The sequence below is a fragment of the Panthera tigris genome, chromosome D2, assembly GCF_018350195.1.
Source record: "Panthera tigris isolate Pti1 chromosome D2, P.tigris_Pti1_mat1.1, whole genome shotgun sequence".
In the NCBI taxonomy this organism is placed as follows: domain Eukaryota; kingdom Metazoa; phylum Chordata; class Mammalia; order Carnivora; family Felidae; genus Panthera; species Panthera tigris.
Genome location: NC_056670.1, coordinates 74,329,574 through 74,340,039, shown reverse-complemented (window position 1 = coordinate 74,340,039; position 10,466 = coordinate 74,329,574). Strand labels below are relative to the sequence as shown.

General features: G+C 47.0%; 1 long non-coding RNA gene across 1 annotated transcript; it reads right to left on the bottom strand.

Annotated features, from left to right (window-relative positions):
• Positions 1-4,635: 4,635 nt before the first annotated feature.
• On the bottom strand, positions 4,636-9,705 carry LOC122231822. Its single transcript, XR_006209075.1, has 3 exons — positions 9,267-9,705; positions 5,449-5,558; positions 4,636-4,812 (listed from the first exon to the last, which is right to left on the bottom strand). It is a non-coding gene; the product is annotated as an uncharacterized LOC122231822 (long non-coding RNA).
• Between the last annotated feature and the right edge of the window lie 761 nt (positions 9,706-10,466).

The following is a 10,466-nucleotide window of genomic DNA, read 5'->3' as shown; positions in this document are numbered from 1 at the left end:
CTGCTGTCACCCCAGCAGGTGTGCAATGCAGAGACACAGACGGTGGGCCACAAGGGCAAAGGTGGCCGTCGCAGATGGGTTGGGAGCTGGTTTGGGGCTTCGGGAAGGACAGAGGCTCCAGCCTGCAGCCTTTTGTGAAAGGCAGTCGCCATTCCGGCCTCCTTCCCTTTTTCCTCTTCCCCTCTGTCCTGGAAGCCAGCCACCTTTCCCTGTCAGGACCATCGGACTGGTGGTGCATGGGCACCATGGGCTGTCCCTGCCTCCAGGGATGAGAGGGGAGGCTTCCCGGTGTCATGTGACCCAAGTGCTGGCTCTGGCTTTCTGTCTTTATCCTGATGTCATCATTACGGCCTCCACACTGGCTGTTACCAGGAGAGGAGGAGGAAGAGGAAGAGAAAGAAGGGGGGGGAGGAGGAGGAGGAGGAAAAAGAAGAGGAGGAGGAGGAAAATGGGGGTGGGGTGGGGAGTGGGAGGGGAAGGAGGAGGAAGAGGAAGAGGAGGAGGGGTCATTGACTCCCATGGGGCACTGTGGTGGGAGAAACTCCCTCTCACTGAGCTGTGGAACTTGAGTGACTTACCCGTTCAGCTTGTCTGGGACCAGGTGGGTTCCGGGGGGTGGGACTTTGAGTTTTAAAACTACGAAGTTCCTGGCAAGCTGAGATGAGTCAGGTACCCTGCGTGGAAAGCCATGTGTGGATGGGGCTGGAGGCAGTGCCCTGCTACCCTGGAAAGAAAGTGCCTGCTTTCCCTGCTCCCCCGACCCTCTCCAAGAATGCAGCTTTTCGGTCACCTGGCCATGTGAACTATGGCTTCCTGGGGGATGAGGTCTTGCCTTCATCTGCCTCCATACCTGGTGTGTCTCTGGCGAACTCCATTTTCCAAGAATTGGTGCACTGGGAACCTTGGCTGTGCCCTGAGAATGAGATTGGCCCGTTTCACTGGCACCTTCCCATCCCTGGGTGGTGGCCCAGAGCATGTCTCTGAGAGCCTAAGGTTCAAACCAGAGAAGCAGATGCATTGTCAAAGCCAAGGGTAAGGGTGGGAAGTGAGGGAGTCAAGAACTTCTGAGAACATGAGACAAAGCCAGGGTCAGGGCTGTGTTTGAGACTCCTGTTGATGACTGGTTTGTAAAAGTCACCGTCACATCCCCAAAACATCAGAGTGTCTATGGCGGAGGTGCCAGTACGAAGGGAAGGGAGGAGCTGGGTGAGTGATGCCTCTGACCCTGACTTTGCAGAGGATGCAGCAGGGTGGCTGGGCTGGGCTCTGGGAGGTGGTCGGCTCGGGTGGCCTGACGTGGCCTTTGTCCCTAAGAATCAGCTTCCTGCACACCTGAAGCTGGAATGAAGATTTCCACCTCCCTGGCCTGGAACCCTTCTGCACTTGCCCTCTGCTGGCTGTTCTGGATGACTCAGCCCCTCTGCCCACCCCTGAATTAGCCTGCCTGGTCATTCCATCACAGGTAACACGGAGAAGAAAGCCCGAGACCTCAGGCGGAGATGTTACCAGGCACACAAATGAGCTTCAACTTTAGTCATTTAAAAAACAAAAAAACAAAAACCAAAAAAGCGGATTTCCGGTTTGCCTCCGCAAAGAGGAAGCTTTCTTTAACTTCTCAAATCTTTCAGGCCCCAGTGCTGACTGTTCTTCCTCTTAGGCACCTGCAGCCTCAGCCCCGGCTGGAAGTGTCCCTTTATGCAGTCAGCACCAACCACGTTCAACTTCTTAATAGCTGATTCCAGCCAACCTTCTCCTCTCCCCATTTCCAACCCCAAGAATGTTGCAGAGATTAATTAGAAAGAAGCTATCTGCAAGAAGGCAACCGCATGACAAGTCTCTTGAGAGCGGGGCCCCTGTCTAATTCAGCTACTCATTCCATAAATACATATTGAATGTGCCGGGCACGCTTCCAGGGAAGAGAGTAGAGCGGTTATGGGCACAAGGCTCTGGAGCAAGGCTGCCTGGCTCCACCAGTAACTCCACCAGTTACAAGTCGTATGACCTTGGACAAGTTAATTAACCTCCCCAAGTCCTAGGCATAATAATATTACCTACCTCATCAGGTTTTAAGGATTAAAAGATATATACACATTTCTGAGAACAAGGGATGAAAACATATCTCTGCACAAAACTTGTACACTAATGTTCCTAACAGGCAAAAAATAGAAACAACCTAAATGTCCATCAACCAATGAATGGATAGAATCTGGTACATCCATACGGTAGATTATTCAACAATAAAAAGCAATGGAGTACTGACCCCTGCTCCAATGAGACTGAGCCTTGAGAACATTATGCTGGGTGACAGAAGCCAGTATTATATGGAAGTGCCACATATTATACGATTCCATTTATATGAAATGTTCAGAAAAGGGTAACCTATAGAGGCTGAGAGGAGATAAGCAGTCGCCTGGGCAGGAGGAGGAGGGGAGAATACAGAGTGATTGTTAGTGGGTACAGGGTTTTATTTTGGGGGTAATGGAAATGTTCTAAAATTGACCATGGTGATGGTTGCACAACTCTGTGAATATACCAACAGCCACCGAATTGCATTTAAATGGGCGAATTGTATGGTATGTGAGTCACATCTCCATGAAGCTGTTTTTCAAATGTCTTCGAACAAAGGCTGGCACATATTAAGCACTATGTATTAGCTCGTGTTATCTGGGGCTAGGAAAATAGGAATGAAAAACATGAGCAGATTCTCTGCTCCATCCAGCTTGTGCTCCTAGAACTCACTTCTCTAGCTCATGCATTGTCTAACGCAGGGCTGGCACACAACCGACGTTTGCTACCATTAGACTGTGTGTGCCCTGTAAAGTGTGGCCCTCTTGCTTTCCGTGAAGGTGTGACTTCTTTTTTTTTTTTTTTAAGTTTGTTTCTTTATTTTGAGAGACAGAGAGAGAGAGCATCAGTGGGGTAGGGGCAGAGAGAGAGTGGGAGGGAGAATTCCAAGCAGGCTCCACGCTGACATAGCACAGAGCCTGTCGTGGGGCTCAAACTCAGGAACCGCAATCATCGCCACAACTGAAATCAAGAGTCAGATGCTTAACTGACTGAGCCACCCAGGCAACCCGAGGGTGTGACTTTTGATGTCTGGCTAAGCGCTATCTGCCCATCCCTTCTTGTCCCTTAACAAAGCTCACCCTCTCGTGGACCACAGGACTGACTCACCAGTTCTGCTTCTGAATTTTCTCAACTCCTGACCTGGCTTTGTCCTCTTCTGTAAAGCAAGCGGGAACTCGTACAGCCTTTGCTATTCAACGTGCGGTTCCAGGACCAGCGGTGTCTGCAACACTATGGAACTTGTAAGAAATGCACAAAATCCCGGGCACTGCCCCGGAACTACGGAATCAGAACCTGTGTTTTGACAGGATCCCCAAGTGATTCATTTATACATTGAAAGGTTGAGAAGAAACCCTGAAGCCCCTTCTTGGCTGTAAAGCTTTAGGATTCTGTGGGAAGGCATCTAGTAACAACAGCCAGAATACGTGGAGCCCTTACTCTGTGCCAGGGCCTCACACAAGTCCATCTCATTATCCACACAAGCTCAAAACTGGGGTAATCATGATGCTATCTTCCAGGAGAGCGAGCTGAGGCTGCCTCAGGAAAGCTGGACCTCTCCGCTGAGGTCACCTAGCTAATTGGGGACAGAGCTGGATCCCAAATCGGGTGGGCCTGACTTCAACCATGCCGCGTTGCCTCAGGGGTCCAGGCGATGCTTCAGAGAGGAGTTGACATTAGAATTTTACATTGCCAGATGATGAGGAGTTTGCCAGGCAGTGAGTGGGAGACAGACGTTCCAGGGGAAAAAAAGAGTGAGGGCGGTGGTCCAGGGCTGGGAGAAAGTTTGGCAAGTCTAGAGAGTGGCCTGAAGTGTGGTTTTGATAAAATCAGTGATAATTTGGCAAGAGCTGGTTGCTGCTGAGCACAGCATGGGAGGAGGGGGAGATAGTCAGGTTACCTAAATTATCAGCAAGTTTAGATAAAAATCTAATGATATTTTAATGTGTTTTCTGAAGGTGCTATTTACTGAGGTGAAATGTATTATACTGAGCAAGCATATGTTGTTCATTGTGCTAGAGAAAGATCATTCCTGTGGATTGAATTTGCCTTTTATAATTTACCTGGCATTACTTTAAAAAGGGTCAGCTTTGCCGTAGCCATGTAAAGTATCTTGGGAGTTACGGACAATTGGGAGTTAGGGGAGTTACGAGTCTCTCCTCGGACAGAAGGACCATTACCAAGGAATGTTACACTTGCTAGAATTCTTCCCGCGTTTGTCCATCCACACATGGTTCTGAAGTTGTCCTCAAGGGGTCTCCACATCACTGGGCAAAGCATCACAGAGTCATAGCAGTGAGGCCACAAGTCATGTCCTAAGATTGTAGCCATGGTGAAAACCCTCAAAATCAAATCTCAGGGGCATTCATTGGAATGGACATTTTTAAGCTCATCTTTAAAGTTCTTGTTCGAGTCTATGCCCCAGTGACAAATCATTTGGTAAAAACAAAAGAAAGAAAAGATAACACATTCTTCTCTTTAACTTGGATTTTCCTCTACTGAGGAAGTATCTAAATCAGTTAGGAAGTACTGAACTGCAAAGAACAGAAACCGCAAAGAAACATGGTCTAAATAGCAGAGATGTAGCAGGCAGCTCTGAGTTGGACAGCTCCAAGGGCTTGCTAAGGGATGGCTTCGCAGTGATATCCTGGCCTTAGGCTCTTCCCTATACGTCTGTCTCAGAATATTGGTTTGTCCTCTTGTTGGCTTCCCTTATGATTCCAAGATGGTAACAGCAGTTCCAAAAATCTAGTAACGTAAAAAAGGGAAGCATCACCTTATGGGTTTCTTTTAAAAAGGATTGAAGCCTTTCTAGAAAGCCCCTCACCAGACTTCTCACATTTCATTGGCCATAACTGTGTTATATGCTCTTTGCTATATCAATCACCAGCAAACTACAGTTGGCTTAGATCAGTGGATATTTGTCCCCTGGGGGTGCAGAGGAGCACTTGTCTGGGCTGGGCAAGGGTGAAGTCCTGAAAAAGAAAGAAAGAAAGAAAGAAAGAAAGAAAGAAAGCAAGTAAGCTCCACCAGTAGGAAAGAATAGCAGGAGGCATGGTTTGGGGTAGGTAATCAATAGGATTTTCTATTAATTTCTTATTCATGGCAATGGAAAACTCTTGAGATTCTGAAATCAGGGGGTGCGATAATCAATTATTGGTACAAAAGTGCTGTTTAACAACCACCACAGAATTCTGGATGCCTCAAAAAATAACCAACTGGGCTGCTGTCTCATCTGGACTGTGCTTGGCTGGGGTAGCTTCTCTGTATCTGACCCTCACCCTCCTCCTGTGGCCAGAAGACTCTGCATGTTCTTCTCATGGAGGTGGCAGGGGTATGAGAGCCCAAGCCCCAGTGAGTAAGCCTGTTCAAGCCTCTACTTACCTCCTGTCTGCTAATGCCCTATTGATCAAAGCAGGTCACAGGGCCAAGCTGGACCTCAAGGGGCTCAACCCATTTAGTGGGAGGTACTGCAGAATCAGACAGCTGAGGGCCTGGATACAGGAAGGGGACAAATGCAATCTATTATAGGGGGGACAAAATAGTAAGTCAAAATAAAAACAAAATATCAAGTGAAAAAGAAAACAAAGGGTGACTTTAACAGTATTTTTGCTTTTAAACTGCACTTTAAAAATTCAAAGACCTTTTTTTTTTTCAGAACATAAAGGAATTTGGAGATGTTCAGGTGAATAGAAACATTAAAACGTTGGGACCCTGGGTGGCTCAGTCGGTTAAGCATCTGACTCTTGATTTCAGCTCAGGTCATGATCTCACAGTTTGTGAGTTCCAGCCCTGCCTCTGGCTCTGCACTGACAGCCTGGAGCCTGCTTAGGATTCCCTCTCTCTCCCTCTCTCTCTGCCCCTCCCCTGCTTGCGCGTGCTCTCTCTCTCTCAAAATGAGTGAACTTTTGAAAAACATTAATAAGGTCTGTGTGTGTGTGTGTGTGTGTGTGTGTGTGTGTGTGTGTGTGTGTAGATTGCAAAGAGTTTCAAAAAGCAGATTTTTCTAGCTCTGAACACCACCGTATCTGTGGTTGTATTAACATCATATATCAGAGTATTCGTTTCCACCGGTAACTACTCTCATTGCCCCATCCTTCTCTTAAAAAGCAATACCTGTGGTCTATACTGAGGAAATAAGTGAAGACCATATAAATGAGAAAAAACAAGGCTTTCACTGAGAGCAGAAACTCAAAAGCAGGCAGGGGAGTGGGGAAGCTTTATAGTGAGGGAAAAGGAGGATTTCAAGACTGTCCTGATGGGAGATTGTTGGGGAGGCTGGAGGTGGGTAACTGGAAATGGGACATTTTGTGTCATTGGTCCTGAGTTGGAAGCAGGGGCAAAAAATAGTGAAGCTGGCTGGCAGTGACAGTCCTAGCCTTTCTGATGGGACTGCTGCACAGGCAGGTTGCTGCAGAGGTTAAGGTCAGAGTTCTACTATCAGCCACGGTCTGGCCATTGTCTATTTGTGTATTAGTTTCCTAGGACTGATGAGACAGAAAGCCCCAGGGGCTCCTCAGGATGGTGGAAAGAGCCCTTCACTCTGGACTCCAAACTTTTCTGCCCCCCTCCAGACATCAGTGCCACCAGCACCCCCAGAGACACACACAGCTCTCACCTCACCAACCTGGCCACAGGGGCACCTCCACGGTCCCAGAAGAGAGTGTGTGCCTCATGCCATGCCTGCTTTACATCTGTCCATCCAGATCAGGCTCACCCCTGAACCTCCCCAAAGCTTTTCCCCTCTTTTCCCCCAGACAGAATGAATTGTTCCTGCCTTTGGGTCACCCAAACGATTTGAGTGAATATTTATTAAGATGAGGATTGATCACCTTGTGTGAAAAGGCATTTGTTACCAGTTTGTCTCCTCCCCTATGCTGTGAATATGTTGAAGGAAAGCTTTCAGCTTTCTCTGTGCCTAGTAAAGGGCTTTGCAGAGAGAAGGCTTACAACAAAGTCTTTTTTGGAAGACAACTGTCTTTTTGGGGGAGAGAAAAGGGCATAGTTAGAGTTGACAGATAAAATGCAAGACAGTTAAATTTGAATTTCAGAGAAACAATAATTTTTTAAATATAAGTATGTTCCAAATATTGCCTTATAAGCAGATCCAGAAATAACGTATGAGACATACTTATACTAAAAAAAACCCAAAAAACCCTACTCATTGTCTATCAGAAACACAAATTCAATTGTGCCTACTGCATTCTTGTTTGCTAAATATAGCAACCCAGACCACAGGGTAACGCCTAGTGAAACTGCAAAATGGTTTGACTCTGAGGCCAAGAGGAAATCTCCCCAGTCCACTCTTCCCCTCTCTGTGAGGCCAGAACTCTGCCCCTGGAGCTGACGAGGCTTTGCTGCTATTGTACCCACTGATAAAACCCCAAATGGCTGGCTCCTTCCCCAAAGCTCAGAAACCAGGCTGCTCATTTCCGGGAAAATGCTTCGAAGATTCCTAGAGGAGAAGCAATGCGTGGAAATGGTAGTGGAAAGACAGGAGGAAGGAGCCTTAAATGGTCCTTAATGGGCAAGAAGTTAATTTTTTGAGCCATAGTCATTTCCTTCGTGTTGGAAAACAGGAGTTAATTGTGAACACAGATGAGGAAGTGCTTCTTTGCATGGGGAAGTCTTCTGTGATGAAGCATGATATCCAGAGGAGCTCTGCGTGGTCACGAGACAGGAAAAGACAGATGCTGGTCCATGCTGTGCCCCTACTCTCCTTCTGGGCCCCACTTCACCCATAGAAATTGCGGGGAGGATGTGCGCGGCAGATTGAGTGGTGACCCACAAAACCTGCCAGTGTGATCTTACTTGGCGAGGGGGTCTTTGCAGATGTAACTAAGGACCTTGAGATGAGAAGATCATCCAGAATTATCTGGGTAGGCCCCCAAGTCCAGTGACAGATGTCCTGATAAAGAACACACAGAGGAGAAGAGAGACATACAGAGGAAAAGGCAATGGCAGAGCCAGGTGACACGAACCCAGGAATGCTGACACCACCAGAAGGTAGGCAGAGTCACAGAGGATTCGCCCCGAGGCCTCCAGGGGCAGTGTGACCTTGATTTTGGACTTCTAGCCTCCAGAATTGTGAGAGACTAAGTGTCTGTTGTTTTAAGTCCTCAAGTTTGTGGTATTTGTTAAGATAGCTGCAGGAGTAGAGTCCTTAAAGCCCAGTGCCAGGCTGGGAGCGGGAGTTAAGGATGTCCCCCCCCAGGGGGCCACACACTGCCGCTAATATGAAGCCTCTCTTGGTTTCTTATGAGAAAATGGCCTACAATCCCACAGAGTTCCAATTTAATGTAAGACCAAGCCCTATTTACCAGATACTTTATACTAGCTACTCAGTTGTCATAAACATTGAGTATAAGGCAATGTTTTAAATTGGGAGTAGTATGTGGAAAATCACTTGCACATTTTTAACATCAAATTTAATTAATGTGTATATGGGGAATCCACAGAAACATGAGATTCTCCTCATGTTTGTTTTTGACAAAGAACATCGGTGGTTTCTAAGCAGGGGAGCTCAACACCATCCACTGAGTTGTAGGAAAAATAGTAGAACTTTAGGTCCAAAAAATAAGAAAGCAGTTTCCCAGTTTTCATATGTTGAAACCCTAACCCCAATGTGACTATATTTGGAAATAAGGCCTTTAAAGAGGTGATTAAGGTTAAATGGGGTCATAATCTAACAGAATTGGTGGCCTTATAAGAAGAGAGAGGGGTGCCGGGTAGCTCAGCTGGTTGAGCATCCCACTTCGGCTCAGGTCATGATTTCCTGGTTCGTGAGTTCAAGCCCCACCTCAGGATCACTGCTGTCGTCAGCCTGTCAGCACAGAGCCCACTTCAGATCCTATATCCCCCTCTCTTTGCCCCTCCTTCACTTGTACTCTCCATCCCCCCCAAAAAAAAGATAAAAAAAAAAAAAAGAGCAAGAGAGGGATCTCTTGTAAGCCCATATTGAGAAGGCGACCATCTGTAAGCCAGAAAGAGAGCTCTCACCAGAACCTGATCATGCTGGCACCCTGATGGCAGACTGCTGGCCTCTAGAACTTTGAGAAATAAATTTCTGTTGTTTAGGCCCGCAGTGTATGGTATTCTTATGGCAGTCTGAGGTGACTGATACAGGGATATGCTATCAAAAACATTTGGGGACCCCTGAAGTACATAATATGGTTCTTATATATTCCTCCTCTAATTCTTACCAAATTATTTTCCTGGAAAGTGCAAATGGCTCAGAGAGGTTGACTGTGGCAGCAGCGATGGCTCCAATTTGTCCTTGCTTTCCTGTGGGTGGTCTCCTCCTATACAGACTTTGGCCTTGGCCTTGTGACTTGCTTTGGCCAATACAACAATAGGTATTATATCATAAGCAGAGGCTTGGAAATTGCTTGTGAGTTGTAGGTTGCTCCCTCTCTTACTGTGGGACCTTCTAGCACTTAGTGAACAAAGCTACCATAGTCTCGGGTGGCTGAGAGACCATGAGGAGAGTGACTACAGACATCCCCTCTGAGGCCTGGGGCCTGTGCGTGGGACCACCCTGGACCACCAAGCTCTAACCAGCTGGCCCTGAGTACAAGAACTTCCCAGACAACCCACAGAGTCATGAAAAAGTTGAAAGGTTTGTCATTGGAAGTCACTAAGTTTTGGGGTGGTTTGTTACATGGCAGAAGCCAAGTGATACATGGGGTAGGCAGATTATAGGGTCTTTCACCCAGTTTAGATGAGTTGGAGCCCAAAATATGGATGGTCACCATATGAGATGATTTTCTTTTTCTTTTTTTAAATCTTTATTTATTTTTGAGAGAGAGACAGCATATGAGCAGGGGAGGAGCAGAGAGAGAGAGAGACAGAATGCAAAGCAGGCTCCAGGCTCTGAGCTGTCAGCACAGATGTGGGGCTCGAGCTCACAAACTGTGAGATCATGACCTGAGCTGAAGTGGGATGCTCAACCCATTGAGCCACCCAGGTGCCCTGAGATGATTTTCAAAAGTCTTTCCAGCTTTGTTATTTGTCTTTGCACATATTAGCACATATCAGATGCTCAAAAACAGTTGTTGAGTGAAGAAGGTGGGTCATAGCAAACACACATCAAACATTCCCTACATCTGCTTACGTGGATTATTTTACTTAATCCTTCCCCCCAAATATGCAGTAGGTACTACGATTACCATGCCCATTTGAAGATGGAGAAACCAAGGCTTAGGGAGGTTAAGTAACTTGCCCCAGACCAGACAACTGAAGGCAGCCGAACTGGGATCTGATCTCCTGTACCTCTGCCTTCACAGTACCCACGTAGGTCCTAGGCGACACCACAAATTCTAAACTGCCCATCCTTCTGTACTGGATGAATTCCGACGGAAGCTGGAAACAGAATTATGTTGTATTTGCTACACACATCCTGC